This window comes from Gossypium raimondii, chromosome 10 (genome assembly GCF_025698545.1).
Source record: "Gossypium raimondii isolate GPD5lz chromosome 10, ASM2569854v1, whole genome shotgun sequence".
Classification (NCBI taxonomy): domain Eukaryota; kingdom Viridiplantae; phylum Streptophyta; class Magnoliopsida; order Malvales; family Malvaceae; genus Gossypium; species Gossypium raimondii.
In genome coordinates this window covers 12,723,968-12,740,283 of record NC_068574.1, presented here as the reverse complement: position 1 = coordinate 12,740,283, position 16,316 = coordinate 12,723,968, and the positions used below count along the sequence as shown (strand labels likewise).

Below are 16,316 nucleotides of genomic sequence, written 5' to 3'. Positions count from 1 at the left end.
TTTACTTGTTATCCCGTTTAAGAATTGAGGGTATTTATGGAATTTTGACATTTGTGGACTGGATCATGTATCCTGGCCCTTGGGCTTCACCTTGAGAGATTCAAGATTCTGTTTATGGATACAGGCTAAATCTAATAAATAGAGGTAAATTGAAATACATTTTATGGAAACTGAATAAATTTATTAATAATTATATAAGCTTAACTTAAAAGTAAACTTTCAAAAAGAGATTATAAAGATAATAAATATAAAATAATTCAACTTAATTAAATTACCTAATCAATTACTCTAAAGAAGATAATCCAAATTTAAATATTAAAAATGACATTATTAAAATAGATAACCACTAACTCTGAATATAAAAAATAAATATATAAAATACATTTAAATATAAAATAACTCAGCTCAATTAAATTACCCAACCAATTATTAAAATATAAAACAACTCAATCCTATTAATTAATTTAATCTAAATATAAAATAACAAACCTAACCTAATTAAGTTATCCAATTAATTAATTTAAAGGAGAATTCTACAATATGCTTACAATAAAGGTCGTAAATGGGCGGGTTAGTAACACGCTTTTTTTATTCAGATTTTCTTTGACTTTGATGGTTCAAATTTTTTGTCGGATTTTGACTGACAATTTCGATTAGTCAATTATAACACACACACACAAAAAAAATCATCTTTAGGTGATTGTTTATTTCGAAATCTAAATGCTTTTTCATGGTATGAAGTGTGCATTCTTATTTTAGTCATTAAGCTGTTAATTGTTATTAACGGTGAAGCGCTAAGCTGAAGTGAAATGTTAAATCATCATTTCAAACGAAAATTTTAAGTTAAATTTTACAATTGGTCCCTATATTTTTTCATTTTGAGCAATTTAATTTTTTTCTTTTATGTTCTTTTAAGTTTCTCCCTCTATTTTCTTCTCTTCTTCATTTCTTTTAACATAGTTTTTCTATGTTTTTCACTTGTTAAAATTAGTTCACAAGCTTGCCTCACTCGAAAAAATTAAATTGTTCAAAAAAAAAGAACAGATACTAGTTTTAACATAGAATAACTACGTTAAAAGAAATGGAGAAGGGAGAAAAACAAAAGGAGAAGTAGAAGAGAATGAAAAATAAAGAAAAAAAAAGAAAGTTAAAAGAACATAAAAGAAAAAATTAAATTGCTCAAAATGAAAAAAATATAGGGACCGATTGTATAAATTAACCTAAAATTTTTGTTTGAAATGATTATCTAACGTGCTATGTCAGCTTATCGTTACACCGTTAATATCAATTAACGGCTCAATGACTAAAATGTTACAATGCGATAACGTAAGTGACTAAAACGTAACATTTCAAACATATGTGACCAAAATGCAACCTGAAGTAAACAAAAGTGACTATTTTAGTAGTTTACCCTTGTTAATTTTAAGCGTTTGTCATTGCTATAAAAAATTACTGCTAAAGGTTAAAATATCATTTTCAAACATAATAGTGAAAAGTAAAAAAAAATGATATTTAAATAATTTAACATAATGATAAATGAATTATAAATTTTAAATACCTTTTAAATAATTAATATAAATTATCTGTAAAATTAGCGACATATAAAATACTTTTAAAATTTAAATAGAATAACAATTGATATTTAAATAATTTAATATAATGATACATAAATTATAATTTAATTTAATTTATATTTACCTTTTAAATAGTTAATATAAATAATGGTATTTTGATACATAAATTAAGTTGTATGCATAAGAGCTAGGGTTCGATCCCAAGCAACCACATTCCCCTTTCCCAATTATAAAAAAGAAAGTTAATATAAATAAGAGCATTTTGATAATTTCACCTACATCTCAATTTTTAACCATGCATTTTTGAGTCCAAAAGTCAAGTGTTATTCATTGCGTTTGCAGTGGAAAAACACTTTTTGCTTTTCCACCGCAATGGAGAACACTCCCTTGATATTATTAACTCAGTCCTGTGACTCTTGAACTATTAACCCAAAAAATATGAGCAAATTGTGATAATTTTTTATGTATTAACTTTTGATACTTAGGTTTTTGGTCGCTAATTTTAAAGATTCAAAATTTTTAAGTTTTAATACCACGTTTAAATTTTAAATTTATTTTTTTAAATCGTCAAAATACCAAATAAATTGTATGTCTAAATAGCTTCAAATAAGCCAAATAATCATGAAGTTTATAGTTTAGAATTTTAAAATTTAGATTTTAGTTGTTTTAAAAATATTTCAATCCAAATACATATTGTTTGGGTGAAAACCATACTAAGTTTAGTTTTATTAATTTATTAAATTTTATTATATATTATGTATTTTATTAAATTTTTACTTACTTTTAAGGTAAAAATTATAAACACGAGTAAAATTTTATTTAAAATTGTAATTTTGTTAATTAAGAATTATCCTTGATTCTAACTTTATATTTTCCGTATTTAATTTTTTATTATATTTTTATTAAATGCTTTAAATTGTATAATTGTATGTTAGGGTGTTTGGAGAATCGTCAACAACCAAAATGTTTTAGGATTGCCACAAAAATCCGAAACTTTTAAACTTCTAATTTATGAAGAATATTTATGGTAGAAGTCTTTAATAAGTGATTTATAAATAAATAGTGGTATAAGAAATTGTGATTGTTTTAGAAAAACCGTCAGACATGAAAATACAAAGGATTATTAGTATCGAGTTCAAGGACTAAATTAAATAAGTTAGAAAAATATAGAGACTAAAGTGCAATTATCCTATTTTTATTTTGATGGAAAGGACTTAATGTCAATTTTTCCATTACTTAAAAAAATCAATAGTTTCATGATCTTTTAAATGATTTTTTAATTAAGTAATAATATTTTAATAAGTAATAATATTTTATTAATTAATATTATAATACATAAAAAGAGAAAAGAGACTCATCTTTCTTTCTTTTTCACGTCAAAATAAGGGGAAAGAAAAAAATTCTTCCATCATTTTCCTTCAAATTCAAGTGTAACGTATGGTTTTCTTTAAATTTTTTAGATTTTGAATCTTTGAAGCTTGCTTTACATATATATACCAATAGTTTTTTTATTTTATTTTATCAAGTATTTTGGAAGTTGCCATTAAAGGACATTGATGGAAGCTTAGAAAACTTAAGTGAAATATATATTTTTTTGGATAGGAAATTGTTAGAAGATGAGTTCTAACTTGTTAGAAGTGTGAAAAAGAAACAAAAATGGATGAAAAGTTTATTTGGTATATTTGGCCATGTTAAAGGGGAAGTAGAAAACATTGGTCACTTTGTGTAATATTGGTGCTAACTGATAGCTTGTGAAGCAGATAGTACTCTGGTGAAGACAGAATTGAAATGGATAATCAAGTCAAAAGATATGCGAATTTCGGACTAGAAAACTTAAGTTGTCAATATGAATAATCATGCATATTTAAGTTTATTTTTATTAGTTTTAATTTTAGAATGGATAAATGATACTGTTTTGTATTGAATTGCTCCTATTGTAGCTAATAACGAAGCGAACATCTTGAAGGAGAAAGGCGAAGAAAAGGAGTAAAGCGATTAAAACTTCTGTTTGTGCTAATATCTTATTTTCATTACATAAAGCTTTAGAATATTTAATTTAATATGACTAGTTCTATTTATTTTATTTTATTTTTTTGAGTTTTGGATGAGCTTGAATAATTTAGTTAATATTTATAAAATTATGTTTGAAATGATTACTATATTTTCATAAGACTAAATTAGCGAATTCATGGTTATGATTTGGATTTGAGTATTATGATTTTAGATGATTAAGAAAATATTTAATATGTTTCAAATTGGAAGCCTATTTTACATTAGGCAATATGTGATTTAAATATGAAACAGAATTGAAATGAGAATTATATGAAAATAGAATTGAAATGGATCATGAAATTTAGTTTTTACCCCGTTTCACTAAGTTAGACTAAATTAGATATAGTTGGCATGCCATAAAGTCTTTATGTCAGAGAATTTAGATCTCCCAAATTCCTACAGGGTCAAGGGAGAAAAGACCAAGTTGGTCAGTTGTTATTATTGTTAGCCCCAATTCTTAAAGAGTTGTGGGCAGTCCCAATTCCCAGAGGGTCGTGGACTACTTTGATAGCCATCGTTGCCGAACAACTCGGGGTGGCAGATTCGCGTATCTGGTTATGAGTCTAAACTTTAGTACGGGGTCTAAATTAAATGAAAAGCAAAAATAAAACTTGAATTTATTTGAATTTCCATATTGTGCAAATTAAATTAATTACGCGATTTTGAATTTAATTAAAAAGCTTATTTTCTTTATTCAATTTGTCAATATCAAAATATTAAATTTTATTAATATTATAATTTTCTTTTATTGTGATGTTATTAATGATATTTATAATCATGTTTTAGTTTATTTCTATCAATTAATTTGTGTCCAATACTTATATAATGATTTAAATGATATTAGCACCACTGAGTATAAAAATTGCTCAGCGTACGGTTTGTTTATTTTTTCGTGTGCAGGTAGTTAGGTTCGTTAGATCATTCCAGCAGCATCCGGTTCAAACAATGTTGGTGAAGAGAGTTTACTTTATAGTTGATGTAAATGGCATGTACCTAGGCTTATAAATATATAATATTATATCGTAAACTGAATTTAAATATTTTCATTATGTTTTCTTAGCTAGTATTTTATAACTAATGTTTTGATAAAATAGTAAAACATAGAAATCTAGTTTATTGATATGTTTTGAGAAATTGTAGTGCTGAGAATTGATTTGAGAGATAATTTGAATGTGGATATTTTGTGAAAATCTAAATTTTGCAGGGTCTTTTATGTAAAATAGGTAGAAATGCTGCTGAAATTTTTATAAAATAATTTTACCATTACATTTCCTTTTCAAAAAAAAAATAGAAAAGTGAGTTGCTTCAGCAACGAAATGTAACATTTTATATTCGAATCCAACAACTGGGTCAGGTATAAGATGTCACATTTATATCACTAAGTGATTTGTGAAAGTCGTTACTCAAGTATCGATTCAGTAGACTAAGTAAAGGACTCAACATTCCTTTAGTGCTTAATTTTCGAAGAAAAAATAATCTTAAATGTTCTTTTTTATTTATTGGGTAGAAGATATTTTTCATCATATTTTATCAAAATGGGTTAAATTTATAATGCATAATTCTGAATTATCCAAGTGCCATATTTTTCTATACTTAAATTAAATAATGTGATTACTTTGAGAAATATATTATTAAAATTTTCTTTTGGTATATATGTGGTATTCAATTATATCTTGGTATATAGAGTGTGTTTTGAAAAATTATGTCCTCAATTTATTTTTATAAAAGGAATATATTTGTACAGAGTTACGATGTAAGACCCTTTACCCGTGCTTGTATCTAGATCTGAACAAGGAATGCTACATTTTAGGTCAAGCACTCCACTTTGAATCCAAAATCTTATTTCAAGTTCTTTTAATCTTTTTAGCCCTTTTAAGATCATTTAAGGCATTTTAAACATTTTAGGGCCTCCCTTAAAGTTCAGTTGCTATAAGGGCTCGTTCGAGACCCTTTCGGAGCAAAACTGCCCAAACAGGGCATTTGGGACAGAGGGGTGTGGTACCTAGACCTTAGGTATTAGTACCTTTGGGTTTTACTATACATTTTTTACTATTGGCTTCCAGGTACTGATACCTACTGACTAGGGTGCGATACCTAGATGTATGGGAGCCTAAAATAAGCATAAAACACCTCTATAACATGTCAAAATATTCTTGATTTATTTCCATTCATTCATGAACATTTCCAACCTTAAAATACTTTAATTTTTGAACCAAAACATCACACAAAATGCATTCCATAGAGGTCTATTGGTTAGATGGGGATTATTTGACCTATGAGAATTGACCTTATTCACAGAATTGATATAGAAGCCTAGATAACCCAATGAAGCAGATATGGAAAATTAGGCTACCTTGGTAAATAATGAAACTAATCTTAGAAGATTGAGAAGAATAATATCTGATAAGATTAGATTATATTTGATTATGCAATCTTGTAAATCCCTTAATTATAGGGATAGACTTCATCTCGTTTGTCGATGTAAATATAGCTAGACCGTTGTATCTGGGGAGCTCAACTATAAATAGAGAGTCTCCCCTTCAGTTGTAACTCATCTATTGTATCATACATTCTTTGGGAGTGAATACAATTGAGAGCATTTACTTAAACACCTCCCGTGCATTATTTTTCTATGGTTATTCTATTCTTGTGAACATTCTTTTGGCTTGAGTTGCTTCTGCTGTATAAATTGGTGCTTTGGAGGAATTCTACGGGAATACTCACTTTGTGGGAGTTAGGTTGTCTTAAGCGCATTTGAAACGAAGGAACCGCCTAGGGTCGCACAAATTCCGAGACTAAAGGTCTAGCCCCGTGACATTTGAGCGTGCTTAAGAGCATAATATCTCCCAAATTAAGAATTTGAAGAAATTTTTGAGTAGTTTACGAAATGCATCAAAATAAATAAATGGAGTATGTTATGCTACACTTAAGCGCACTTGAATCAATAACCTTCAAGTTGCAGTAATGAAAAAGATGCGACTTAAACTAAATCTCAATGCGCACAAAAAAAGAAACAATTAACTCCAATTAATTTACAGAAATTCTTTAGGGGGCGTTTGGTTCACCGAATATAACATTACAACCCGTAATCCTACATTATGAAATGAGATTATGATGTTTGGATTTCATCATTCCGGCCATCCCGTAATCTCACATTACAATCATCTCGTAATATAGGGTGTAATTTCATTTTAGTCTCTTTTTTAGGTAATCTAAGATGACAAGCGAAATCTAAATTTTAAGACAAACTTACCCTTCATTTTATTATATTTATCAATATAATCCTTTTAATTATATTTCAAGACAAAAATCAAAATATCTCTTTGTTTTTTTTCTTCTGTTTTTCTCTAGTAAATTTGAAAACCAATATCCCTAGCCTTCTCCCAATTTTAATTCCACACTCTATTGGGCATTCACCCTCGTCTCCAATTAGGTAAGTTTAATATTTTCAATTTATAGTTAAATCTTCATATTGTTTTATGGTTTATTGCATTGTGAGATTTTTTTTTGAATATTTGTTGTAGGTGTAGGTTTCGTGTTTATTGATTGTTGTAGGATTTTTTCAATTTATGTTGTAGGCTTCATGTTTGTTGCGTTCTTGTATTATTAATTGTTATAGGTTCCCTCATTTGTTTGTTTTTAAAAGGTTCTCTCAATTGTTATAGATTCTTGTTTAATTAATTAAAAGAGTATATAGAGATATAGGTAGAAAGATGAGACCTTGTACAATTGCCACCATCGGATCTCTTCTTCTGTGTTGTATTGTTTGTAAGTTTCAATTAACTTTTAATTTTCAATTTTAAATCTCATTTTTTGTTATTTGTTTAATTTATTTTATTAAGAACAATTGCTAACACTTATTCAATTAATTTAAAATTATTGTTATAGATTAAGTTTGAAGCTTATTTGCTTGGTTGTTTGTGATTGAAATTGTTGTTTCAATAGAAAATGTCACTAAAGTCATTGCTTTCAATCAAATTCTTTTCTTTTTTTACAGGATTTTAAAGTCATTGCTTTCAATCAAATTATTTTCTTTTCTTTTTTTTACAGGATTTTATGGATTTTTTTTCCGGCTATTAGGATTATAGAATAATTGAAAATTTGGTGGACCTTCTGTTTGGGATCCTCTTTACACACCTGACTTAATTATTTGATGAGTACATATTTTATAACAATGACAATATATAAAATGAAATTTGCTTTTAGGTAGTTTTACATCCTATCAACTAAAAACTAGAATTTTACATTCCAGCTAAATGAACCAAACAATGTAGTCTCACATTTCACCCATAATCCTACATTTCCGTTGTTGACACCATTTTTTGATGAAAAACGGGGTCGACTTGGGTTTTGAAAAATGAAAACGAAAACAGGAGTCGCCACCGATCTTTTTTGATAAGGTGTGATCGGGTCACCTTGAAAAGTGGTTGTTTTTAATAAACAATTTGATTTTATTAAAACAACGGTTTTGGTCCACAAAATTCAAAAAAACGAATTCGGGAGTCGGTTACGCACGAGGAAGGATTAATACCCTCGATACGCCCAAAATTGGTACCTAGTTGATTACTTAATGTCTTAAATGTCGAAAATTGAGAACTTTGAAGAATTTTAAAAAATACGATCGTTGTATTAAAACGTTGAAAATTTTTGGGAAAGGAAGCATATTTCACGTTAATCGAGAAAAAGACATCATATCCAGTAAGTTAGGACATAATGTCTCTAATTCCCAATAGAGCGAATGAATGCCAAAAATTTGTTTATTTAAAAGATATTTAGTTATCTCGAATTTCAAAAAAAAGGATCAGGCTAGTAAGTTAGGACTTGATCTTTTTTCGTTTTCGAGATCATTTGAAACTTGAGTTTGAAAAGATTCGCGTATTTAGATTTATTGTGAAGATCGAAACCTAGTAAGTTAGGGTACGATCCTCTCGAATCTAAACACGAAATATTGTTTATTCAAAAGTCATAATTCATTTATTGAATGAAATAATTTAACACAAAATAGTAGAAATAAGATACAATGTTAATTTATGTAACTAAATAAATATGAATACGATGATGTGAATCGTAAATAATAGGAACAATCACAACAAAATGGTAAATAAATAAAAGATGACAAAACGATTATACATGAAATAATAAATAACTAGGGCTAAAACATTTCATAGAAATAATGATGAGAATAAATCAAATAAGACAATAATAACTCCAATGAATATAAATAAAATTGTAAAATGAGAATAAAAATAAAGACAAAGACAAAACAAATAAAAACAACTATGCACATATGTATAATAAAGTTCGGAAATATAAAATCTAAATAAGCAAGTAATAATATAAATATATAACAAAACAAGTGAGTATATATATATATCCTAAAAAGATATGCATGTAAACATACAAAAATCAAAAGGTATACGGGGATGCGTATACATATGGAAAATCAAATATGAAACTATGCAACTACGTATATAGATTAAAGTAGATAAAAAGTATTTATATATTAAATAAATTATAAAGAAAAAGGTATACGTGTATGTATATTTAAGCTATTATATAATAATATGATAAGTAGCAATAATAATAATAATAATAATAATAATAATAATAATAATAAAAGATGATAATACATTAAAATAATGAAGAAAATAATAAAAATGCTAAAAAGGGGACTAAATCGAAATAAAAGCAAACAATACGGGGCGAAATCGAAATAAAAAAAGGAGGGATTGATTTGAATTTGCGAATAACATAGAGGGGCTGGAAAGGAAAATCTCCCTTCTCCTCTAAAACGCATAGCTTCATTGAGGACCAAATCGAGAGAAAAATGAAATTTTGTGCCAGAATTGAAAAAAAAAGGACCCAATCGTAAATAGCCTCAAAATCGGAAGGACCAGAGACGAAAATAACCCCTTTTATCCAGAAACACGCGGATCCTTGGCGGTTCGAGTCGGGTCGGTCCGATCCATGTTAAAACGACGTCGTTTTGGGGCTTCAGGACGCCGGCCAAAACGGCTTCGTTTTAAGGGCCTATAAAAGGCAAATTTCTTTTCAAAAAAATCATTCCTTCCTTCTCACAAAAAAAAAACTGATATGCTCTCCCTCTCCCTTTCTCCGTTCCTCTCTCCGGCCAAGAGTCCGGCGAAACGCCGCCGCGCCGGTCGATGATCGCCGGCGTTGCCGTAGGCGGCGGTCAGAAAATAAAAAAACCTCTTTAACCCTTCTTAACCCCCTGACTCCAAATCTGGGGTTGTTTTTAGAAAAAGCGGCCAAAAATGACCGAATAGAGGAGGGGCCCTTCGAATCCCGACGACGGAGAACGAAACAGGTAGCTTTTTCTTCTCTTTCTTTATTTTTATTTATTTCGAATGTGTAGAAAAAAAAAAAGAAGCAATCGTAAAAAAGGAGTCACCTTTTCAAACTGTTTTTTCAATATTTCTTCAATGTTTTCTTTTAAAATCGGAAACCCCCTTTACAATCTGTATATAATCGGTTTTATATACCGAAAATCAAAAACAAAAGCCCCCCTGATTACATTGAATTCTTTGATTTTATAGCCAAAGTGCCTATTTGTTTCTTTTCTGTTTGTTACTGCTCTGCTATTTGGGCTGCCATTGCGTGTTGCAGATGATGGAGTAGGTGGCGGAGCAGTTGGTGGCGTGCCGCGCTGGAGAAGGCAGGGCAAGTGGCCGATGGGACAGAGGCATGGGTACGGCGGCAGAAGAATTAGGGAAACCCTAGGGTTTCTCTTTTTGTGTTTAATTTTTTGGACTTGGGCCAATTTAGATTTTGGGCTACTTGGGCCTTGTGTTTTGGGTTGAATTTAGCTTGTTAGGCTGGGGTATTTTGGGTTAATGGCCCCGGGCAAATTTGGGCTTCTACACCCGTAATCTTATTATAAAACATAATTTAAGATTCGGTAAACCAAACACCCCTTAATAACTATATAGGTTGGAAAGAAATTATATATGTCCATGAAAAGTGAAGATAAAAAATTACCCTAATGAACCAAACTTTCTAATTTGAAGTGAAAAAAATACCGCATCTTAATTGAATTTCAGTCAAGGCCTAAATTTGATGTTGGTGTTTAACTTGTTTTTTTCTCACTCAATGCTTTTCATGTCTTTCATTTTATTTTGAAAAGTTAAATCATAATTACAATTGTTATAAAGTACACAAATTATAATTTTGATTGAAAATCTAGATATTATTTTATGATTTCAAAGTTGCCACACCCGCAATCTTACCATGCTTCATTGACAGTTTTTTTTTGGGTACTTCCTTGAAATAATTGTTTCTATTTCCTTTTCTTTTTGTGATCAGTTCAATAGTTTGAATTAAATAAAATGAATAAAATTGAAAAGATAAATATAAATGAGAAATCAAACTTTTATATTTAACTGGATATGTTAAAATTTATAAACTGAACTAACTAAACAAAATAAATGTAATTCGATGTAGTTCCTTTTCAATTAAGTTTACATATTTCATTCTCTTTTTCAATAAACCTACAGTTTATATAATTCAATTGCTGCCCAGTCCCACAGACGCTTTTAACAAACTAAATTAACTCAATAAACCGTGTTAACGTTCAACTAAAACAAATAACGCTGCTACTATCCATCATAACATAAAATAATAAGTTATTAGGTTGACTGATAATAAATTTAATATTTTTAAATAAAGTTTTGGTTTGACATTATGAGAGTTTTGTCCTTTCTTTAGACTGATTTAATTTAAGATTCAATGTAATTATCGAATATCAAAATTTTATAAAAAATTTAACAGTGTGAAAATCTCTTAAACTTAAAAAAGAGAGTAATTAAGCTCCTCTTTTTTTTACACTCAATTAAGCACTTGAACTTTCAAAATGTATCAAAAAGGCCCTCAAACTTCTTTAAAAAAAAAACAATTAAGCCCCTGCTTTTTTTTCACTCAATTAAATACTTGAACTTTCAAAATGCATCAAGAAGACCCTCAAAATTTTTCAAAAAATAATTAAGCCCATGCTCTTATTAAAAATAAGAAAAAATTATAAAAAACAATAAATTTTAGAAAAATTATTAAATTTTAATAAAAATAAAAAAATTTAAATTTATTAAAATTATATTTTTTATAAAAATCGTAAAAATAAAAATTTTAAAATTTTATAAATATCATAAAAATTAACTTTTCAATTAAAGTCATCACGTGTCACAACACAGTGACACACGACAAAAATGATAAAAATAAAAATCAATAAAAATTATAGAAAAATTATAAAATGCTTCTTTTGGTATGATAATTTTATAATTTTTACTGAAATTTATATTTCTCTGCATTTTGTATAATTTTCTTACAACTTTATAAAATTTTATAATTTTTTATATTTCTACATATTTTATAATTTTTTACGATCTTTATAAAATTTTACAATTTTTATATTTTTTTACGATTTTTATATATATTTTTAATTTTAATAAATTTTTAATATTTGAATTTTTTATTAAAATTTAATAATATTTATAACTTTTATTGATCTTAATGTTTTATAAATTTTTTTCCTAATTTTTAATAAAATAGAGGCTTAATTGCTTCTTTTTAAAAAATTTGAGGTGTTTTTTAATGCATTTTGAAAGTTCAAGTACCCAATTGAGTGCAAAAAAATAGGGCTTAATTGTTTTTTTAAAAAATTTAGGACTTTTTAATGCATTTTGAAAGCTCAAATACCTAAATGGGTGCAAAAATAAAAACAGAGCTTAACTGCTTTATTATTATTATTATTTAAGTTTGAAAATTTTTGCACGCTTAATTCTAAAAAACTATAAATACAATATTTTAGTATAATAAATATACAAATTATTATACCCCTATTTGACATGGACACGTGAAATCATGAGATAATATACTTCTATTTTTGTACATAATCTATATATTTGTAACTATATTAAATATATAATGATTTAGTGAATTCAATTCTACATAATTCAATTACAAGATTATTAAAATATTTTTATTTTAAAAATAATTAATATTATTATAAAAATAATAAAGAGGCAAAATAGTTGATGCTTCTATTTTTTAATATTAAATTTAATCCATACTATTATTTAAGCTTTTGATTGAGTTGTTATCATGAGCCAATTGTGTATTAACTCATTGAAAAATTACAAAAATACCATTCATTTTACAAAGTAAATTATATTATAATGAGGGTGTTTTTATCTTTTTATAAATAAATAAAAACTTATAGTGGAATTTGAACCAAAAAAACACTACAAAGCGCTAATAAAGCGGCTCATGCTTTGGCCAGGGAGGCTTTATCTCAAGCGAATTACTCTGAATATGTCTTTTGTCTTGTCTCTATTTCAAATAATGTTTTTTTCTCATTGTTCATTGTTCTCATTGCTCATTTTACTTGGGTAAGCCTAATGGCTTGAGACTTAAGTACTCTCTCCCTCTCCCCACTTTCTTTCTTTCTTTTTTTTTTATAATGAAGCTTTATTCTAAAAAAAACACTACAAATTTTAAATCTTCAACTTTACCATTTCATTCAAACTTTTATATCGTTCTTAATATTTTTTTTATTGTAATCAGGATATTGGTAAGCTATAAAAGTAACATATTTTCATCTCATTCTTAATGCATTTTTGGATGATTAATTATGCAAATTAGTGAATTTGATGATCCTAATTCTTTAAATTCATGTTTCTATACTTAAGAGAGCATTTGAGAGCGAAAGGAGCGAAAAACGAGCCAAAATTAGACAAATAAAGTTGTTTTCAGGAGCCACACGGGCTGGACATACGCCCTTGTGCTAGCCCGTGTCGATTTCGCACCTTGCTTCCCAAACTCGCAGAAAAATGCAATTTTCAGGCTTTTTGAGCATGCTAAAGTCTATAAATACCAATTAGAAGAAAAGATAAAGGAGCCATCAGAGAAGATTAAAGAAAAAACTCAAAGAACACCATCAAAGCCAACTCGGAAGTGGATCTTCATCAAGATTGAAGATCTCCTTTTAATTTCTTTGGAAGTTTTATTGAGTTTCTTTATGTCTTGTACTTTTTCTGACTTTGAGATGTTTTCATTCAAGATTATGAACTAATTCCCTAGATACCTAGGGAAGATGAATCCTATGACGAATTCTATTATTTAATTTCTGATTTACATGACAAATACTTAATTCTTGTTCTCAATTATGTGTGTTAATTTCTTGTTTTAATATTTCTGGGATATTAATTTATGTTTAATGTGCTTAATTCAGTGGAGGAAAAGTCTCTATTTAATAGTAGATCTAGCATAATTGAGTGGAGTTGCATGCAATCCTAGAAATAGGACGATATAAATGTATTGGATTAGAGTCAAATCTAATAGGGGAATCCATAGATTGAATTAATGCGACGATAGGGGTTTTAATTAGAAAGAGATTTCAATTAATCAACCTAGAGTCAAGAGATATTAACATAATTTAGGGATTTCTACGGATCAAGATAACAAGTGAATAAGTCATTTAATTTAGATTCGTAATAATAGAAGAAGTCTAGGTGGATATTTCCTAGGTATTGTCTCTCTCATTGGTTATCTTTCGATTATTTTCCTGATTCGTTCTCTGTTGCTTTCTTAGTTAAATTAGTTTAGTAATTTTTAGATTAAAACACATCACTCCAATTTGTCGGCTAAATAGTAAGAAAACGATAATTACTAATACTTTTAGTCCTCGTGGATATGATATATTTACTCACCGTAGCTATACTGTTGTTCGATAAGTGCGCTTGCCTTTGTTGTATTTATAGTTAGTTCAGTGACCATCAAGTTTTTGGTGCCGTTGCCGGGGACTAAAATATTAGGAACACTTTATTTTTATTAATTTAGCGATATTTTATTTTATTATATTTTTGTTTTTAGTTTAATTTTTACATTCTAATTTTTCTTTTATTTGCTTCTAGCAGGTTTTTTTAGTTTATGACAACAAGAGACCCGTCAGGACCATTGTTATTTGAAAGTAAAATTGAAAGTATAGCTCGCAAAAACCGTAAAGAAGCAAGGTAGAGTAGACAAAATTTAGTAGACGAACAAGAGGTCATTACTATTACTAAGGAGATAAGTGATAATTAGAATAATCAACTACCTCATGTAGTTGCTGCAGCTCCTGTTCCTCGTACTATGTACGATTATGCCAAGCCCACTCTAACTGGGGTTGAATCGAGTATTGCGAGACACACCATTGTTGCAAATAATTTCGAACTGAAGCTGAACACTATTTGTATGGTACAACAGCTTGTTCAATTCGATGGTTTGCAAGATGAAGACCCAAATACTCATTTGACTAATTTTCTAAAAATTTGTGATACTTTCAATATTAATGGCGCCACTGATAACGCCATTCGCTTACGGTTATTTCCTTTCTTGTTGAGAAACAAAGCTAAACAGTGGTTGAACTCTTTACCACGAGGTTCCATCACTACATGGACTCAGATGACCGAGAAATTTATGCTAAAGCACTTTCCACTTGCTAAAGCACTTCCCACTTGCTAAGATAGCCAAGTTGAGGAACGACATCTCTTCCTTTGTTCAGATCGATACAAAGACCTTATATAATGCATGGGAGAGATACAAGAATTTATTGAGAAGGTGTCTTCACCATGGGTTACCTCTATGGCTACAAGTTCAAATCTTCTACAACGGTTTGAATCCCTCAACTAGGCAATTAATCGATGCAGAAGTCAGTGGAACTCTGAATAATAAAACACCCGAAGCGACTTATGAATTCAATAAGGAGATGACACTGAATAATTATCAGTGGCAAGTCATAAGGACAAAGCCGATAAAAGCAGTCGGTGTCTTTAATTTAGATGCAGTCATCATGTTATCGAACCAAGTAGAAATATTAAATAAACAAATTGATGGTTTATATCTTTCTATGCAGGTAAATCCGGTGATGCAATGCGATGCAAATAGAGGTGGAATAAATAATCCAGAATATTTACCCTTCGGTCCTAGCATGGAGAATGAGTAAATAAATCATATGGGTAAAAATTCTAGAACTCAAAATAACCCTTATAGTAATAATTATAATGCAGGTTGGAGGCACCACCCAAATTTCTCATGGGGTGGTCAAGGAAACCAAAGATCACAACCCTCTCCAGGCTTTCAACAACCATATCAGTAAGAGAATAAGCCAAATCTTGAAGAGATGTTGGCAAAATTTATTTCGGTGTCAGAGACTCATTTTCAAAACACCGAGACAATTTTGAAAAATCAACAAGCATTAATTCATGGGCTTGAAAATTAGATTGGACAACTTGCTAAATTGGTTGCAGAAAGGCAGCAAGGTAGTTTACCTAGTAACACCGAACCCAACCCAAAAAAACATGTGAAAGCAGTTACATTGAGGAATGAGAAAGTGTTGGTTGAACTTGAAAAGAAGCTGCAACAGGAACCTGATAAGGCAAATGATAAGGGGATAAAACCCGGAGAAATTCAAACACCAGTGCTTAAAAAATATAAACCACCGATCCCATATCCGACAAAGTTAAAGAAAGACCGCATGGATGAACAATTTGGTAAATTTCTTGAAATTTTTAAACAATTACATATTAACTTACCTTTTTTTGAAGTTATTTCACATATGCCCACATATGCAAAATTTTTAAAGGAGCTATTAGCAAATAAAAGAAAGTTTGAAGAGCTATCCACTGTGGAACTCAATGA

The 16,316-nt window shown here is 28.8% G+C and overlaps 1 long non-coding RNA gene and 1 other non-coding gene across 2 annotated transcripts; one reads left to right on the top strand and one right to left on the bottom strand.

The window, feature by feature from the left end:
• Nucleotides 1-9,510: 9,510 nt before the first annotated feature.
• On the top strand, nt 9,511-10,555 carry LOC105775054 (uncharacterized). Its single transcript, XR_001127651.2, has 2 exons — nt 9,511-9,954; nt 10,254-10,555. It is a non-coding gene; the product is annotated as an uncharacterized LOC105775054 (long non-coding RNA).
• A 4,592-nt stretch (nt 10,556-15,147) lies between these two features.
• Nucleotides 15,148-15,254, bottom strand: LOC128034313 (small nucleolar RNA R71). The gene has a single exon (XR_008190442.1). It is a non-coding gene; the product is annotated as a small nucleolar RNA R71 (small nucleolar RNA).
• Between the last annotated feature and the right edge of the window lie 1,062 nt (nt 15,255-16,316).